The following is a 19,037-nucleotide window of genomic DNA, read 5'->3' as shown; positions in this document are numbered from 1 at the left end:
CAGAGGACAGTAAAAAACAGCACCTGGTTTCCCCAAAGTAGTTTTCCAATAAGTTTAGGAGCTAGATTAGAAACATCAGAAGTCATGGTGGCCGGGGAATGACTCAGTCTCCAAAGTTGTACATACTCGCTTCCACTTACTCCAGTCATGAACAACACGCCGTGTAAGTTCAGCCCACACTCAAAGGTTATGAAATTAAAGCACATCTTGAAAGTAAGGATACCAAAAACTATGACTTCGGTGGCAGTTGTTAGAAAAAGGAGGGCTAGATGCCCTTGGAATTAGGAAGATTTGCATTTGAATCTTGACTGTATTGCAAATCACCTGTGGGTACTTTATCAAGTTAGCTGCTCACTGTCATAGTTTCCTCAATTGTATAATCTTATAGATCATGGGATAGTGGTTATGATTAAGCAATTTAATATGAAAAGTGAGCTTGGCACACCTGCGATCCACAAGAAGTGCCTCCTTAATGCTGACTACATAGGAGCGATTGCTTAAGCTAATGTCATAGATGTGGTACATCAAGAATACATGGTCTTTTGCCTTGTAAGTGCTTACAAGATATCATTTACAAAAGTAAACCCAAAACTCAGGCATAGAAAGGCTAATGTAAATTTTTCCCTCTAGAAATTGAAGTATTTCCTAGACACATGATGAAAGAGAACATCTTACCCCAAAAATGAAATACATGTACTTCAGGCTTAAACTTAAAATTATATAAATAAACGTAAATTTTATATATATATATATAGAGAGAGAGAGAGATAGAGAGAGAGAGAGAGAGAGAGAGAGAGTGAGAGTGTAATGTGAGTGTGCATGCCATGGCATTTATGTGTCAGCCAGAGAACAGCTTTTGGAAGTCAGGTCTTTGTTTCTACATTGTTTGAGGCAGGGTCTCTCATCTTTGCCTCTTCTACATACATTGCATACTCCAGGCTAACTGGTTTGTGAGCTTTGGAGGGGTTCTCCTGTTTCTGTCTCCTATCTCACTCTATGAGTGCTATGGTTACAGAAAGATGTGAGCACGTTCATTTCTAAAAATAAGTTTTTATTATTTTATTTTATGTGTACAGGTATTGTGCCTGCATGTCTGTTTAACGCATGTGTCATAAAAAGAGGATAGAAGAGGAAACAGAGTTACAGAGAGTTATGAGCTGTTGTGTGGTGCTGGGAAATTGAACCTAGGTCCTCTGGAAAAGCAGTCAGTGCTCTTAAGTGCTGAACTATCTCCCTAGCCTCCACAACCAGCATTTTATGTATGTTCTGGGCTGTCACTCTTGTGTATATAAAGCCTTTACCCTATTAGCAAGAGGCTTGGATGTCACATGGTTTGCTAAATAGAGTCTCCCCAGCCCTAACTTTTTTTTGTTTTTTTTTTTTTGTTTTTTTGTTTTTTTGTTTTTCGAGACAGGGTTTCTTTGTGGTATTGGAGCCTGTCCTGGAACTAGCTCTTGTAGACCAGGCTGGTCTCGAACTCACAGAGATCTGCCTGCCTCTGCCTCCCAAGTGCTGGGATTAAATTTTTTTAAAGAAGAAAATTTGTATCTGCTTACTTAAATGATCTAGTAAGTCTTGGGTATAGAAAGGATCAATGCACAGTCTTTTGTTGACTAGGGGCATATGTGACAAGGAGGCTGCATCTGTCCTTTGCACATTACATAGTACCAAGGAGGCTTAATAGGGTACAGTTTGCAAATCTACATTTGTAGACTTTGCCCATAATTACATACACAAAGGATCAAAAGTCATGGTTGAAAACAATGCCAATTTAATGTAGCCATGTAAATAAAAATAATCTCATGTATGTGTTCTGAAAGACAATATTTTTTTCCTTTAAAATTTTTAATTTTTTATTTACTGAAATACATAAAGGACTGCCTCTTAATCTCTAATTATTCCTTTGGAGGAAAAAAAGTACATTTTGTGTAATTTTCCGTGTGTATCTTAGAAATTAGATACCTTCCTGGGTCAATAATTTGTGTTTTGCTTAGATTTTATGTTATTAGATACTAACTCTAGACTTCCAGCAACTTGTAATCAAGACAAAAATAAACAGAAAACCTTAAAGCTCATTCTTTTCTCGATTTAGAATTAGAGGTTAGAAGAATTTCGGTGTTGGTGAGCCTCCATATGCACATTGTTTATCTCCCCAGAGCCAAAGCTCAAGCAATTTGCAAGAACTCACATTTCTGAATATCATGCCCCACGTTCCCACTCAACAGAGAGCAACTTTTAGCTAGAGTAGTGCAAATATAAAGATTACTCAAAGATTTCATTGAAGATTTTACATCCTTCATGTAACAGTTCAAGAAAGAAGTAGCAAATAACTATACAAAGATCGAAACACGGTCAACTGTCTGAACTCAGACATACCGTGAAAAAACAAAATTCTTTGAATTATAATACAACATCCATATCCTGCCCTGGAGATGCTTGCTTTCAATTTTATTATCTGTCTGTGTCAAAACATTACTTAATAGTGAATGGGTATGTTTGAATTTCTAAAGAGCTTTGTGGTCAATTTATGTGCATGTCAGCATATTAAAAAATAACAAGTTTTACAAGCATAAGTTTAAAATAATTTGCAAATTAAAGGCTGACTTTTAATTCAGTTTCCTGCTGCAGGTTGATAGTATATAGTTATAAAATACAGTATCTCCAATAAAACAAAGACACCAAGGTTAGTGGTTAAGCATATGGAGAAGAGTGGAAATAACTAAATTTAATATTAAGAGTCGAATAAAGCAAAGATGTGTAAGCTTTAGCTGTTACTGTGAGTCACTGGGCAAGAAACTTACCTGACTTTCATTTTTCTCATCTATCAGAGATAATGCAAGCATCTCACAGTTAACAGGAATGAAGCATGGGAAACCAGGTGACATCTGAAACTTGTCTGATAGTATTATACTAAATCTGCTTTCTAAATTTACAAGAAATTAATAAATAAGATAATATCAATGATGGATAGTGCCAAGAAAATAAAACAGGATCAAACTGAATCTTGAATCTAGTTAGGAGAAGTTACTCTGGGTAGGTTCTGGGAAGCATTTTCGGTAGAGGAGACAGGTGGTTTGAATGAGAAGAGAACTAGCCTTGTAAGATCTACCCACGCTTTGTTACATTGCTAAAATCCTTCCTCCCTCATTACTTGCTTTCCAGTAAGCCATGGTTGGTCTGAAAAGTACATAGTCGCTCTATCCAGAAAATATTGGCAAATGTGTATTTAAAAGAGGGGGCTTTTTCTTTGAAGGTGAATACAAAAGTGTTCATAGCTTACGGAAAGACAGGATATAATATTAATGATTGCTCAAGTTGACTAATCAGCACCCGGGCATCAAATGCTAGTCTCTCTACTTTGTACTTCAAATTTCCCACAGTCAAAAGCTGTGTAAGTATGAAAATGTGCAGTATTATAGAGGGCCTGGGTCTTTATCTTTGATTAGACTATTTCACAATTGTGAGGAGTTCGAATCTAATATCTAAAAAGAGAGTCTGAAAATGATTTTTATCCATATAAATGCAAATCAGCCATCTCCACTGAAAAGGACAGACCTGTTTTAGCAAATTCACTTCAGTATTTCTTTACTATACAAAGGGTTCATTTTTCTCCTCAGAAATATTTATTTCTTTACATTCACTTACTAATTAATATATGTGTCTTATTACATGTAAATTCATAACACTTCTGCAATTGTAAAAGGAACATGTATTTCTCAGGGAGACGTCTACCTGCCAATGACAGCATTAAGGGATGATGGAAAGTTGGTTATGGTAAGGGCATTCCCGGGTATAGAATGCTCATGGTAATACAGTGTGAAGTACAGAAACCTGTGGAATCTACAACAATTTTAATTTTTGACATTGAAGAAATATTCCTACAGGAACAAGTAGGTACGCAATTTCCCACTAAAAGGGCAACTTAAAATTATGATTACTCTAATAAACATTGGCAGGTAGACGTCTCCCTGAGAAATACATAAATCAAGAATAACTTTCAACATTGGTTTTAGAAACCAAGCTTCACAAGTCACCAAGAATCATGAGGATAAACAACCCTGTATTTTTGCAATACAGCAACAACTTAAGCAGCGACTGAGATGTCACAAGAAGCTAATCTTAATGAGTAGTGCTTTTTGAAGGAGAGAGATTTCAATAGTTCAGAACAAATGTGCACTTCAGGAACTCATTAAAGTCCTAATTTAGTTGTCTTGGGTAAGAAGGAAGAATTAAAAACACACTCTCTCACACACACACTAATTAGTTTCAAGTGGGCACTTTGCAGGGAAGATTTGAAGTCTTCAATCTTCAGCCGTCTCAACAGGGTATTGCAGGAAGTCAGCTCCCTCTGGTGAGTTCAATATCTGCCAGACACTGCTTCTTTCATTTAAATTACAGAAGCCTTGTGAAGTAAGTATCATGGCCACAATTTTGCAGAGAAATCTAAGGGATTTTTAACGTGCTTAGATTCATAATAAAAGTGAATAAAAAGAGGCAGGGCTGGATCCAAATTCAAGAACCCAGATCTCTGTGATTTCAAAGTCACTTCATGTCTTGTGTAGAATACCAAGCTATCTTTAGGCCTTCACAATAGCTGACACCTCCCGGGCATCTGCCAACTGACATTTATGGCAAATCTGCGTGTGTTCCCAATGGAAAGAACTGTTGGTCAAGTATATCATGTGTCTCAGTTCCCATCTATCCACTTGGACAGCTAACCCAACTAACTGTCACTCTCCTGTATGAATGGCATAGACAAACATATTTGTTGTAGCCAGAATGTGTCCCCTAAGGGTTTATGTGTTGAAATTTAATCCCGATGAGGTACTGAAAGGGTAGAAGGTTGATCCAAGTATGGTATTTGCAGATGAGACCTTTGGGAGGCGATTAGAACTAGATAATATCATCAGGGTGGAACTCCTATGACCAAATAGCTATCGTTTTGCAAGAGGAGAGGAAAAGACCAGACAAGACACGTATTCCATACTCCCTGCCTCTTGTCTTGCAACACCTTGAACTGCCTACTAACTATTAGCTGTATGACAATCTTCATATGGAGCATGTCACACATAGACATTCAAAGCTGTGAGCTAAACTTGTTTTCTACATTAGAAAACACACTAAGAAAAAGATTTCATTTTCATATTTTATGTTTATGGGAGTTAATAAAATATAAGAGAAGAACCTAGCAGAAAGAGAATTGGGTTGTAAATCTGTCACTCTCCTACTGTAGGAACTACTATTTTCATCTTTAAGTAAAGTGAGGAAGCTTTACTTAGAAAGTTTTTGTATAGAATTGATCCCTGTCTTCCAAAACTTCAGCAACTCTGAATTAAAGACATACAACTCTTTTAAGTTCTTATTATAAATATATTTACCAAATGTTCCCTACATTACCTGGCATAGAGGCAGAGCTTAGAGTGCTTGGTTCATGACCTTAAGGTCTTGAAAGCCCCAAGGCTTAACCTGGAGTTAAGATCAACATGGGACAGGGAAATGGAAGTGGAGGTGGCTCCTCAGAATAACTCTCCCTTTGTAAGGTTTTCTTAATATCATATTCTTAAAGAGAAATCTTACTATTAGCACCATGAATAGGCCTCTTGGAATAGAGAAGAAATATTAAAATTGAGTTTATATAACATTTTGGAAATAGAAGTATGCAGAAACACCATGCAGGAGTTATTATCCACGCTCTAATAAGCCCTGGGCTCAAAGTGTCCTCCCCAATACCCAATCCAAGTGATGAGCATATTTATGCAGCATCTGTAGATAAACAGATAATAAACAGAAAGAATTTATTTTACGTGAAAAATAAGTAAGTCCTGCCTGATCATATGCTACCCATAACCATAGGGATTTTGGGGTATACTTCCTGGTCCTCAGTTTCCCAACTTCCTGGAATGAAACATCTTAAATCCTTTGTATGTATGAAAAGAAATTATTATATTGTAAGACCTGCCTTAAAAGCTACTTTGCTTATTGAGGTTTTCTTCAAATCCTTTAGCCCAAATAAATACCTTTTCTTTAAGAAAAAACTATATAATTTGTAGCTCTATAATAGTACTTTTCATTGAAACCAGTTATTAGGTGTTCACAATCTCATCATAAACATTATTAATTTTGTAGTCTGATCTTGAATGTTGCATGACTTTAGAGTAATGCATTATACTACTTTTATATTCCCAATGTGTATCATATTCCTAAGGACACATTAATTACTCAGTAAATACATGTTCTATCTTTGACTTTTCACAGAATTACCAAAAAAATACCACTGGTTTGGACAAACTTGCATCTTGTGGGAGAGGACTTATTTATCCATCATCTTTCCCCAAGTATTTTTAAAAGAACTTTTCAGATGATGTAATTCTCAAAGAAATGCTCAACGTCACACAACTAAACTTAAAACTTCATGGTTGTGTTGGGGGTATATGAAGACCCAGTCTAACTATGCCTAAATAGAGGCTGAAGAGATGTCTCAGCAATTTAAGAGCATTTGCCTTCTTCCGGAGGACCCATGCGATGCAAAGACTTACATGGAAACAAGACACCCAAATACACAAAAAGAAGTTTTAAGTAAAGAGGAAATCATGTCATGCCTCCATATTGCTTGAAGTTTGGGATGTTTCAAAGGCTGGATAGGATTCTTTCTGGGATGCTTGTTATCAAGTGCCATGATTCAACTAAGGAACTCAAACAAAATTGCATTCCATGTTTAGATGCCAGTTATCATCATTATCTACATCTCTTTGCCCCCAGACTCTCCCCAAGTCTCTTGTTAACCCTTTCATTGTCCAATATGTCTTCCTACTACTAAGGCAAAGCCATCAACACATGTAAACTAAGATATCACTTGGGCGACATCTGTAAGAGAGATAAGCTACTACACTGCTAATATGCCATTCCTCTTCATCCTCTGGCTTCTTGTTTTAATCATTCTTATTTGCTCAATATCAGCATGGCATATTTTTCTAACCTATTATCACCCTACTCAGGGCTTCTGACAATTTCCTCTGTCGTTGTGGCAAAGAGATACTAAAGAGCCTTTATTTTCTGAGATCTTTTCACAATTTATCATTCATATATCCTTTACCAGGCAGGTTTTTTTTTCCACTTCCTTTTTCCAAATTGGAGTTTTCCAGGCTAAAAAGCACATCATTTGAAGGTGTACCAAAAGGCAACTGACAGGATAAATTGGGATCCTGGGCCATCATGCTACCCAAGAACAAAGTTGACTTTCTAACAAATAAAAAACAAACTTGAAGTCTGAGTTTCTCTCCACCACCATTGAAGTCCAGATAGGCTTATAGATCAGGTATCATACAAGCTGTAAGCAAGGGAGAGGCCTGCTTATGACTCTACTTGCAATGGCTGCATTTGACTTTTCCTTGCAGTGATAACACTAGGAGGGAAATGTGGACACACTTCTTAATGAGCACATTTTTCAAGCAAAATATTAAGGATTTTTCTTTGGACCAAGGAATTATCATAAGTCTTCTGTACACTAGAGGAATAAAAAAAGTCTCTTTTAAGATTTTTGAATGAAAAACTATTTAAAATATTTGTTTTATTTTCAAAACTAGTGAAGAAACAACTAAATGATTATTGTATGAAGCTTGCATGTAACTGTAAGTTGTTCTCTCCTGGAAGGTTCATACACCTTCAGTTTGCAAAAATCTTTATATGTTCCAGTGTGTAATGGGCTTTTTCTTTTCAAGCAATTTCGTACCACCTCTGCTGTGTTCCTAACATACGTACAATCTTGTCATCAGAGACTGCACGTTGGTTTCCCAGCCTCCCAGGCCCAAATAATCACACAGAAACTATATTAATTACAACACTGTTTGGCCCATTGCTCAGGCTTCTTATTAAGTAACTTCTACATCTTAACCCATTTCTATTGGTCTATATATCACCACGAGGCTGTGGCCTACCAGTAAGGTTCTGGCATATGTCTCCTTCAGCAGCTACATGGCGTCTCCTTGACACTGCCTACTCTCTGTCTATATCTCCTTCTGCCTGGCTTTATTCTGCCCTGCCATAGGCTAAAGTAGCTTCTTTATTCATCAACCAATAAAATCAACACATATACAGAAGGACCTCCCACATCACAAACTTCTTGCCCGGATGCCCTTTTAACTTGGACCCAAGCATATCAGAATCATATTAATCTAAAAAATGACAGCATTATCATGCACCATGAACAATCCCCATAGATACCATTGTGGCCAATTCTGAGCAGGGAGCAAGGAGAATTCACAATTTGTTAAGAAGCCCCAGACATCAAACCAGTCACAACAAGTAGGTGTTGGCTTCACAGGAAGTACAAGGTAGGCATTATCGTTTTCTTAGAGGAAAATAATAAGTTCCAGGGGAACTGATGAGCATATAAGTGGTAAAGTCTCAGTCAATGAGTCCTAAAGGGTTTGCTTTTTTAACCACACCCTTTCCACATGCAAGCCAGCTTTCCTATCTCTCATCACGGTAGTTTAGGCCTCATAAATCATGAGTGGCAGAACATTATTCTACTTCCCAGCTAGACATGCTGCAGGATATGGGGACCTAATTTCAAACAGGTGCTGGACCATACCTTCTAATGGGAACCGAGCACTTAGAACTGCCTGCGACATTAGCAAGCCATTTACCTCCTGAGTAAAAAGCAGGTTGTTGGTTTAGTCATGTCCTCTACTTGCATCTCAAATCCCAGCCGCCAAAGGAAGCATTTCTGTCTGATGTACTTTCACCTCATTTGAGGCCAGATGGCACACACTGGGACTGGGGTAGAACAAGCCTTCAATAAATGTTTGATTGCCACTATGACTCATCCTCACGAAAGCAGATACAATAAGGTCAGTGAAAGAAATACATCATAGTCGTAACCTGTCTGCAACACGTAGCTGTACCTTGCTTATCTTTAGAAAATTCTAGTCCTGTAATTTTCTTGGTAGGCATTCTTTGATGGGGAGAAAAAAGTTAAGGAGCTATCTACATAGCATATAAAATTAGGTTTATCTCCACTATTGCACTTTGTAAGGATTTATAGCAAGTTCAGGCTTGAAAAAACACACGTATTACAACATTGACTGTAGATGAATAGTAATCTGAAAAGAACATGCTGTTATTTTCCTTACAGGTTTGAGATTAGCCAATAGTGTAATAAGGCAACTAAAAACACCATTAACATTAAGTTGTCTTTACAGATAAAGAACCAAGAACTCCTTATTTGTGTTTTAGGCAATATGTATTAGTTAGGGGCAGAGAGAATGGGGAACTCAAGGCATATTGTTCATGGCAGAGAAATATAAAGTGCAATGGTGGTTAAGAAAGACCCCTAGAACAGGCAAAAAGAATTTAGGAATAAAGAACAAAGGACTTTCAAATATAGAAAGATCTCTATGAGACAGCAGGAAAGATTAGTATAATCTTTAATTATTAATTTAAATATTCAATTTAAGTATAAGCAAGCAGATTTTTTTAAAAATAAGTTGATTTCGTACAAGGCTGAATTTTCTTATATTCTTCAAAGAAAGTTCTAGAATAGACTGGTGAGTAAGAAAGTGAGGTTTCAATTCATTATTTCCAGGATAAATGAGATATTGAATAGACTAGATATTGAAGTGGAGATTCACACACTACATAAAGTTACCTGTTAAAAAGTCACCAAACTAAGCAGCTAAATTACTTCTTCTAATATTGTCACTATGGCTGTTCCAGATGGGGAAAAAATGACTTTCTAATCAGTACCTTCTTCTCTGCTTATACAACGGGCTGAGGGGTTGACTACATTCTTATCAAGTCCCAATTTTCACCAACTCAAGATTTAAGTGCTCATATTATTCAGGTCATTATTATGTTGGGGTAGTTACCCACATCTCATGCTGCAGATTGATCCTAAGGCCTTATGCATGCTAGGTGCTCTTTCTGTGCTACACCCAGCCTTCCTTTATACAAAAAAAGGTATAAGTTTGTGTAGCCACACTCCAAGAAGCAGAAGTATTTCTATTATTAACATTTAAAACTTTAGTCCTTAAGAGCAATCATGCATCACTTCTTGGTCTTTGGCTTAGACTGAGTGCAAAGCAAATGGCCCCCAAATCACGGCATCTGCTGGTGGAAAGAGCAAAAAATGCTTAATCCTCAGGTTAGCAGAGTTTTACAAATAGAGCCCATGCCTTTTTCTAAGCTAAACAGTCTGCTGTTCCACATTCCTCCTGTATCGCTCAGATTTATCTGTACATTAACAATGCTTACTAGCAGATAGCCAAAAAGGCTGGCCAAGTTGGACTGACTTCAAGATTTGTTTCCACAAGGGGGTGTTTCATGCGCTTGGCAGAAGCAGGCTGCAACTGTAGCTTCATTTATTACATTGTGCTATAAACATTATGTCCTGAGCTAACGAGACACTCCACATGACAGTCCCATAGGTTACCAAGCACCGTAAACATCTGTTAAAACAGGCGCCATAGATAGCACAGTCAAGGCCTGTTGTGTCCATTTGAAAGTGGTTTATGGGGTGTAGTCTGCTGTTTAAAAACTAATAATCAAAAACACGGCCACAGACCCCGACTAGAGCAAATATTTACCGGGAGAAGTTAGGCTCACTTTGAAAAGAAATACGCCTTAATGTCATCGCTTTATCATTGCCTTTACAGACTTTCACTTCACACCTCTGCTCAGTAAGCACTGGCTTCCCATGGTATTCAGGAGACCAAAGCTACAATTTCACTGTGATCTATTTGCTCCCCAAAGAAATAGAAGTGTCATTGAGTGTTGATTGACTAATCTTCTCTAGACTAATATGAAACCAAAAGTTTATAAGGGTGGAAGAAGGTGATGAATGCTGGCTTGGGCTTTTTAAGCTACAAATATTATTTGCCAGGGGTCTCTTTGCTAACATGCACTCTTGCAGCGCATCCAGTAACTGTCATCTCAAGAATAAAGAGACACCTCGATTGATCTTTATAGAAAAGCAGCTTGGAGCACCAGTTGCTAGCACACATCCAATTTCTGCAGGAAGAGATAAGAGCTGTCTCAACCACAGCCCCTGGAGTTGAGAGGTAAACACTCCTAAGACTGCTTATCCCCTGGGAGCAAACAGCTGCACACTGGGAGACACACAGATCCACAGCGAATCTGCCCTCCTCTTCCAGTTCTGTAAGTAACTACAGTAATCTCCTATAAGCTCCAATGCTGTCCCGACAGCTCCAGAAACCACCCTTTCTAGTCCTCAGACCTTCGAAAGCAGGTGATTTAGAGAGTTTTAAAGTCCAGGAAATGTATTCCCATTCAGGATCTGCTTCCTCTTCCCAGCCCTCTTGCTTCCCACTACCTTTCTTGTCCCTCCAAGATCTTCTGGAGGTACCAACAGCAGGCTGCTCCTCTATGGTTTCTTTCTCCTTCCCCACATCCTGGCTCAGGAGGCCACACACCTTCCAGGGCACTCCCCCACACGTGCCCATAAACACGCAGCACACGCATGCATACTGCACCCTCCTTCAGCACACACACCAGAGCCAGACTCCGAAGCCCTGCAGACGTACTTCCCGGTGCTATATATAAAGTCCTTGCCCAGAAATAGTTTTTCCCATGCACCCACAAGTGACTAGCCCTGTAGCCCTGTCCTGAACCCACTGCAAGTACCCAGTCCCCCTCCCACCCTCTTCAGGCAGGCGCCTACCCCGCTCACCCGCTTAGCGCTCACGACTCTGCAGTTCTATCAGAACTTTGAGCCTGGTTGATTTCATAACCACGAGTGTGTCCAGAGCTGGGACAGTTGGGCTTGCCACAATTTCCACCCACCCCAGTTCATGGAGACTGGTGGCGGTGACGTGACTCTACTGACCCCAGCTCCTCTGCTGCCAGCGTGCAGCTTGCAGCCTGCACAATCTTGCAAAGGCGGCGCGCTGCAGGGGTCGCGCGCTCACAGCCCACCCCTCTGGAGTCCCTCTGGTCTCTCCACCCAAAGAATCGCTTCAGACAGCACCAGCCGCCTGTACAGTTCCTGCCCCAGCTTGAAAGGCTGACGATGACAAGCAAATACATTCACGAAACTTTTAAGAGTAACAAAACTGTCTTAGGAGGAAACCCCTCTTTGCACCTCACACCCTGGTGGGAGCAGGAGCCAGGTGGGTATGGTTCGCCCAATTCCTTGTCGCCCCCATCAACTTTCAGCTTCACACAGCACCAAGAGCAAACACACACACACACACACACACACACTTCAGGACATGGATCAGGTTACACCAACCCATCAGCAAAAACAACTTTTGAGAAGGGGAATATAGCCCACCTCAAACTCATGAAAAATTATCCGGGCAAATACGTAAAAGTGATCCCATTTTCATAAGCAGTTGGCATGCCCAGGTCTACACCCAGGTCTCCTGGCACAAAGTGGGGGAAATAGGAGCGGGACTCCCCCGAAGTCCCCCTCCAGTACCTTGGAGCTTCTCCTCAGGAGACAGAGCGCGCGGGTTCGCGTCCGCGTGGGGGCCGCCGGCGCCGAGGCCTCAGGCCCGCGTGACCCCAGCCCGGGGTCCCCGCGGCCGCCGGGGCTCAGCAGCAGCCGTCGCCGCCGCCACCGCCGCTGTAGCAGCCGCCTCTGCCGGTGCCGCCGCTCCCTAGACCGCCTCCTCTTCCCATGGCTGCGCCCTGCTTGGCAGCTCGTGGGCTGTCAGGCTTGGGGAGGAGGAAGGGGGCGGGGTGAAACGGGAAGGGAGGAGGGGAGAGGAGAGGGAGGGAGGGGAGGGGTGGGAAAAGGCGGCTGGCCTTGGGTTCAGCGACGGGCCGCCGCTGCCCGGTTACAGGCTGCCCAAGCGACCTGCAGCGGGAGTTGAGAGCAGTCGGCTCTGGACCCGCTGCTGCGGGGAGGTCGAGCGCCGCCCCCGCTACTCATTCCGCGGGGCTGGGATGAAGCTTTCTGGCAAGGAGTTAGGAGTTGGTGCGTGTCACTCTCCGCTGGGCGGCGGGGCTCCTCCTAGAGGAAAATATTGGTAGTTGCGGGAGACTTCCCACCTCTCCACCCACGGAGTTCTCCGAAAGAAGGCAGAACCTAGCAGTCCCCAAGTTGAGGCTATACATTCAAAGAACACTCGCAGAGGAGTGCATCTCCTGCAGGCACCGCAAGAAGACACTTTGGAAAGAGTGTTGAGTCCACCAGGCGTTAGTCAGTTGGCCCCGAGTTTCATGCTTCTGCTCTCTGGGACACAGTAATAAGGACCTTCCCTATCCGAGAGGTTAAAAAATGGAGACACTGTAGATAACTTAGGGGGAATGCATGCATATTTGCAAAGGACTATCTAGAGTCCAGAGGGGGGACTAAGGTCCACTCTGAGATGCGTCCTTGTGTGTGACCTAGGGCACGAGTTTTAACTACCCACTGATGGGTACAGTTCATCTACCAGACACATTTCTATTCTGTTGGAAAAATTAACTAAGACAGAGGTTGTCAAAACACTTCCCAAAGTCAGAGTGGTACATCAGTATTTTCACGGAACAACACACGGCCAGTTACCACTCACTTCTCTAGGCAGAGAAGTCCAAAAGTCCAGCCCAGGGCTGTGGGGCTGCCTCCTATCTGCAGGATCGGCTGGTCATGCGATCTTTCTGCTGTTTACTTTGTACTGACAGTTTGTTATAACCCCGTTTATCTATAACCTTCTTACAGTTTCGGCTTACAAAGAGTGCTTCTCTCTCTCTCTCTCTCTCTCTCTCTCTCTCTCTCTCTCTCTCCCTCTCTCCCTTTTTCACATTGTTTTCAGACCCAAAGTCACAGTTAAACAGTTAAGCCCTGCAAAAGAACAAAATACCCAATCCACATTAAGGTGACAGGTGGGGTGAAAACCTAGGAACACAGGACCAAAGGAATCATACAATTGGAAACTTTTTTCCTTTGCATCCTTCCCAGGAGCCTCAGTTGTGTCCCGGCTAAATTATGGTTCTAGAATACAGAAAGAGGGGAAGTTCCTGGAAATGGTGTTTCGTCGCTGTTCCAATCAGGAGTAGGGACTCTTAAAGGGGGAGTTGCCCACATAGAGTAACCTGAGAAAGGAAACCATGAGGTCAAGCGAAATTCATGCCTGCTGGGTGGTCTGTGTGTGCCAAGCTGGCTGAAGGGGCAGTACTGATGGGAATGGAGACCAAGCAGGCCTCACACGCAGACTTCACTCTGTCTGAGGTGACCATCCATGAATGCATTTTGGATTCTGGCAGCACCAGCCTATCTCCTATCTGTGCTCTCTCCTCTTCTCTCCAAGCCCAGAGAAAACTGGATTTTCTAAGTTCTGATCTTGCTCCAAGGTGATTTCAAGGTCATCCTTAAACAAAGGAGGCTTGTCCTCATGTTGCCCTGGCTTCGGCTGCAGCCTCCATCCTGTGAGACTTGGAAGCAGAGTTTTTTACATGACACTTTGTGTTTGATAGAAGTGTCATTATTCATAGAGAGCATAGGCAAAGGCACACTGGCTTATGTATGATATTAAAGAAACAGGTTGGGATGTAGCTTGACGGGGTCTAGCATCATCTGGGAGACAAATCTCTGGGCATCTTGTGAGAAACTTTCTAGATTGGGTTTACTGAGATGGGCAGCATCATGCAAGGGCTAAGAGCTCGGGCTGAGGAAAAAGGAGAAAACGAACCAAGCACCAGTGCTCTCCTCTCTCTGTTTCCCGACTGTGGGCACAATCTGACCAGATGCTCTGCTCTTCTGGAGCCCACCTTCCCCACCGTGATGGATGGATCCTCTTCAACTCCCAAACCTTTGTCTGTCCACAGATGGCCAGGCTAACAATAAGCCATTGTTAGATGGGTTTCTTATGGCCATCCCAACACCAATTATATTCAAGGCATCAGTCTGGTTCCTTCTCCCTGGCTATGCTCCGATCGCAGTCACCCTTTCAACAGACAGTAACTGCTACCTAGTTATGGAGATCACTGTCCGTTGTGGTCATCCTTGCCATATGCCTGTCTCTCGAACTCCACACTTAACATCTATTACTTCTTAGAGGAGTTAAGAAGCAATTAGCTTGAAACATCAGAATCTTACCTCTATTGCTACAGTATTTATAGACTCTTTGTGATTCAACAGTTCTTCCTCTTCTCACTACTAATGGTCTTGACCCAAAGAATGGTCTGAATACAGTCTAATCTAAAATGAAATTCTTTTAAAACAAAGTCATGCCATCCCTCTACCCCATGAGTCCCTATTTGAACAAATACACAAATAGAAATGACACCCAAGATTCTGGGCTGTGCACTTCTGCTCTCCACCTCATCCCACTAGTCCTCCCTGGACTCAGTTTGCTCCTCATTCCCACTAGACCTCCCTGGACTCAGCTTGCTCCTCATCCCCAACTAGTCCTCCCTGGACTCAGTTTGCTCCTCATCCCCAACTAGTCCTCCCTGGACTCAGTTTGCTCCTCATCCCCACTAGTCCTCCCTGGACCCAGTTTGCTCCAGTCACACTGGACTCTGCTCATTCTTCAACATATCTTGACCTATAAATTCTTTTTTTTTTTTTTTTTTTTTTTTTTTTTTTTTTTTTTTTTTTATTTTTTTTTTTTTTTTTTTTTGACCTATAAATTCTTAACTTGTAAATCATCTTGTTATTTCTTTAGCTGTAAAGACCCTTCTCTAAATGTTTGGAAGCTCCCTTATCTTTACTCAAATTAATGCCTTGTCAATGACTGCTATCATGACAAAGCTATTATACTTCATTACAGTGTAACTTCTGCCACCCTCTTCCTTTTCTCCACCACAGATAGCTTAACCAAAAACACCATTCTAATTTGAAGAGAGTGGAAGCAGTTAGAATTCAGTGCAGCTTTATTCAAATTCAGGTAACTGGGTCAGTTTGTTGTCTCCTCAATTACACAGCTGCACATTATAAATTTCCAGAACCTGCAGCTATCAGGGACTAGGATTTTACTTTGGTCATTCTGTTCCTCTGTAAAGTATCAATGCCCTTTATCAAACCAAAAGAAAGAAACTAAAACTCGCAAAGCAGCACTAGTACTTAAAGAAAAAACGAGCGTTGCTTAGGAGCACTGGGGCCTGTGTGGCTCATCTGTGGTCTTGGTAAGCTGCTTATCGATCTCCCGGTGACTCAGTTCCTTAGGGAATGAGAGGACTGCTACCTAAGATCATGCACATTGTTATCCTGAGGTCTGTGATTAGGTGATTTCATGTGTCAAACTGGCTTGGTAGTGGTACCAAGATATTCGCTCAAACGTTTTACAAGACACTCCTGTGAAGAGATTTTAAAGATGAGATTAGCACTTAAAAAATAAACATTTAATAAAGCAGATTACTTTAAAAAATGGGATGTGTATGGACCCCATTGATCGGTTGAAGGCCTTATTGATGTCTGTCTACTAACAGACTCTGAGTGTGAAGCGTCACCATTTCCCTAGTTCTCCAGAACTTGAGGCGGGGTCAGAGCCAGGCTTAAGCTCCAAACCACCATTTAATGAAGACGTTTTAAAAGTAGGCATTTCTACCCAGAGCTCATAATAGCTAACAGAAATACACCATGGTAGTGATGAGGCGAGCAGGCCTGCTTTTCATCCCGCCAGCTCCCGCACGGCTAGCTTAACACCCGAAATAACAACACACAAATTGTATTCATTTAAACACTGCCTAGCCCATTATCTCCACTCCCTTATTGGCTAACTCTCACATATTGATCTAACCCATTTCTAATATCTGTATTGCCACTTGACTGTGGCTTACCAGCATGAGTCTAACCAGTGTCCATCTCAGAGAGGAGAATCATGGCATCTGCCTGACTCTGCGTTCTTCCTCCCAGAATTCTGTTTTGATAGGCCACCTAAGGGCTGGCCTATCAAAAGACCAAGGCAGTTTCTTTGTTAACCAATGAAAATAACACATAGACAGATGACATCTCCTACATCACACCATACTGATGGCTTTGGTGGACTTGGAGCCACCTACAGGAAGGTTCTGAACCTAGAAGAAACCAGACTACATCTAGCAGCCTCATAGGGAGATTAAACGAAAGATTTCAAAAAAAGATTCATGAATGGATATTCCCCTTAAAGTCATTCTAGCATTTAAGCATAGAGATTTTTTTAAAAAATGGGAAACAATGTTACCATTTCTGCCTGTTAAAATGGGGGGAAACCTATTTAAAAACACCTCATAGACAAACATCTAGCTTCTGTCTGGGCAATTATACCAATGAGGAACTCATTAGCTTCTCCACTGGGAAGTTCATTCCATTTTGTGACTGTGTTATTTATTTAAAGTCCTTTAGCCATCGTCTGCCATTTTATTATGTATATATAGTTTTGACTCTAAAAGCTTATAGGGAAAATATTAGAAGTTTAAGGTCCCGGGACACTGCCATTTATCTCTTCTCCAAGTCAAATGCATGCAGGCCGTTCCACGCTTTATTTGACTCACTAGCCCGCTCCTCCACCCTACTGTCCCCTCGAGATTTTATAACTCCTGAAGATGCTATTTCTATTATCAATTCAGTTCTATTTGTGTCATCACAAGACAGAGGGGGATGGTGAGCTTCTCTCTAGGTGCCATGGAACAATGGAAAGGGCAGAGGTCAGGGTTCTGGAAGATACAGCAGAACCCAAGGTCTAACGTTGGCACCTGCCACTCAGCCTGCACTCCAAAAGTCCTTCTGGAATACAGAGCTCACTATTTTTTCTTCCCTTTTCCATCCAACCCTTTGTTTCTTCTCTTCACATATTATTTTGTTTTTTGTCTTTACCCTCTTTATTTTTCAAAAGGCATGAGAAAATAAGAGCATGAGAGAGTGTAAATGAGGAAGAAATCTGACCAGGAATGAGACAGGCTCTGGTGATTGCTTCCTGTCACAGAAATTAGATAGAAAGACCTATTTCCTATGAAGTTCATGGTACCAATAGTCACTGACTTGGATTGTGTGCTAATAAAACTTGATGTATGAAGACGCCAGTAATTATGCTGTCAAAATATGTTTTATATAAAGAAAATGCTTAGTTTATTCACGTTTTCTCTGTACAAAAATTTTACTTTCCAAGAACCTTTGGAAGATTCATAGACAAATATTGACCATTTGCAACTACAAATATAGCAATAAGCAAGTTTAATTATTGTTATTAAACTTAAAATACATAATGATATTATTTGCAAAGCATATTATGAAACACTTGTAAAAGACTTAGCATTTCTGAATTTAAAGTCTGGTGGTGAGGGAAATTTAACTTGTTTTTTTAATGCCTCATTACATTGACGTTATGTATGAGAGAGTATGAAATGAGTTGAACCTGTGTTTTAAAATAACAAGTATACCAACTGCAGGGCAGGTTCCAAGGAAGTGACTTCCTAACATCACTAAGGAAAGAGCTGCTGTCTTAGGACTTCCCCTGTATTTTCTAAATGGGTTCAGCACCCTCCCTAAACTTGATTTTGTTGAAAATCACAATAATAAGACAGGCTGCCATATTTCTTTCTACTGAATATTGAAAATAGCATTGTTATTAATTCTATTTTAACTAATATAAATTTATTATACAAAAAAAAATAAAGGCCTATTTCCAATGACTAAATCCAGTCTCAGCTTGAACTTGGTTAAAGCCATTACAGATGTCCACGAGGAGGAACACTGAGCTCTTCGAGCACTGAAGGAAGAGTCCTGCCTACTTGCTGTCTGCCCAATGGAGCCTGGAAAAGTCAGGCAGACAGATGAACTGCTGTTAAACCTGGCTGACAAAACCCTCAGATAAGACAGTGACTAAATCGAGGAGGCAGAGGATTCGCCATGCAATACTACCTTCTCTAGGCCCGTGGCCTGTGTGCTTCCTTAATTAGTTGTACGGTGGAGACAACTTACTCTTTGAAATGGTGATATCTTTTAAAAGATATATTTAATCTATTTTATTATGTGTTTGGGTGCTTTGCTGGCATGTATGCCTGTGTACCACATATGCATGCAGGAATTCAGAGGCCTGAAGAGGACACTGGATCCCCTAGGACTGGAGTTCCAGAAAGTTTTGAGACACCATGCGGGTGCTGGTTGCTGGGTA

General features: G+C 41.1%; 1 protein-coding gene across 2 annotated transcripts in view; it reads right to left on the bottom strand.

Moving 5' to 3' along the window:
• The window catches only part of LOC121444546 (growth hormone receptor-like), a 265,658-nt gene that overhangs the window by 228,330 nt on the left and 18,291 nt on the right, over positions 1-19,037 (bottom strand). Inside the window, exon 1 of one of the 2 annotated variants that reach the window (XM_041646372.1) lies at positions 12,437-12,875. The exons of the other annotated variant lie outside the window; for it this stretch is intronic. The gene's annotated coding sequence lies outside the window, so the exon portion shown is untranslated. Of the gene's footprint in view, positions 1-12,436; positions 12,876-19,037 lie in introns of those variants that run through there. 2 annotated transcript variants of the gene reach the window in all.

Source organism: Microtus oregoni, unplaced genomic scaffold, assembly GCF_018167655.1.
Source record: "Microtus oregoni isolate MIOR12 unplaced genomic scaffold, Mior012 000132F_ref0000261, whole genome shotgun sequence".
In the NCBI taxonomy this organism is placed as follows: domain Eukaryota; kingdom Metazoa; phylum Chordata; class Mammalia; order Rodentia; family Cricetidae; genus Microtus; species Microtus oregoni.
Note: the sequence above shows the minus strand (reverse complement) of the source record. Positions and strands in the feature narration are given on the sequence as shown.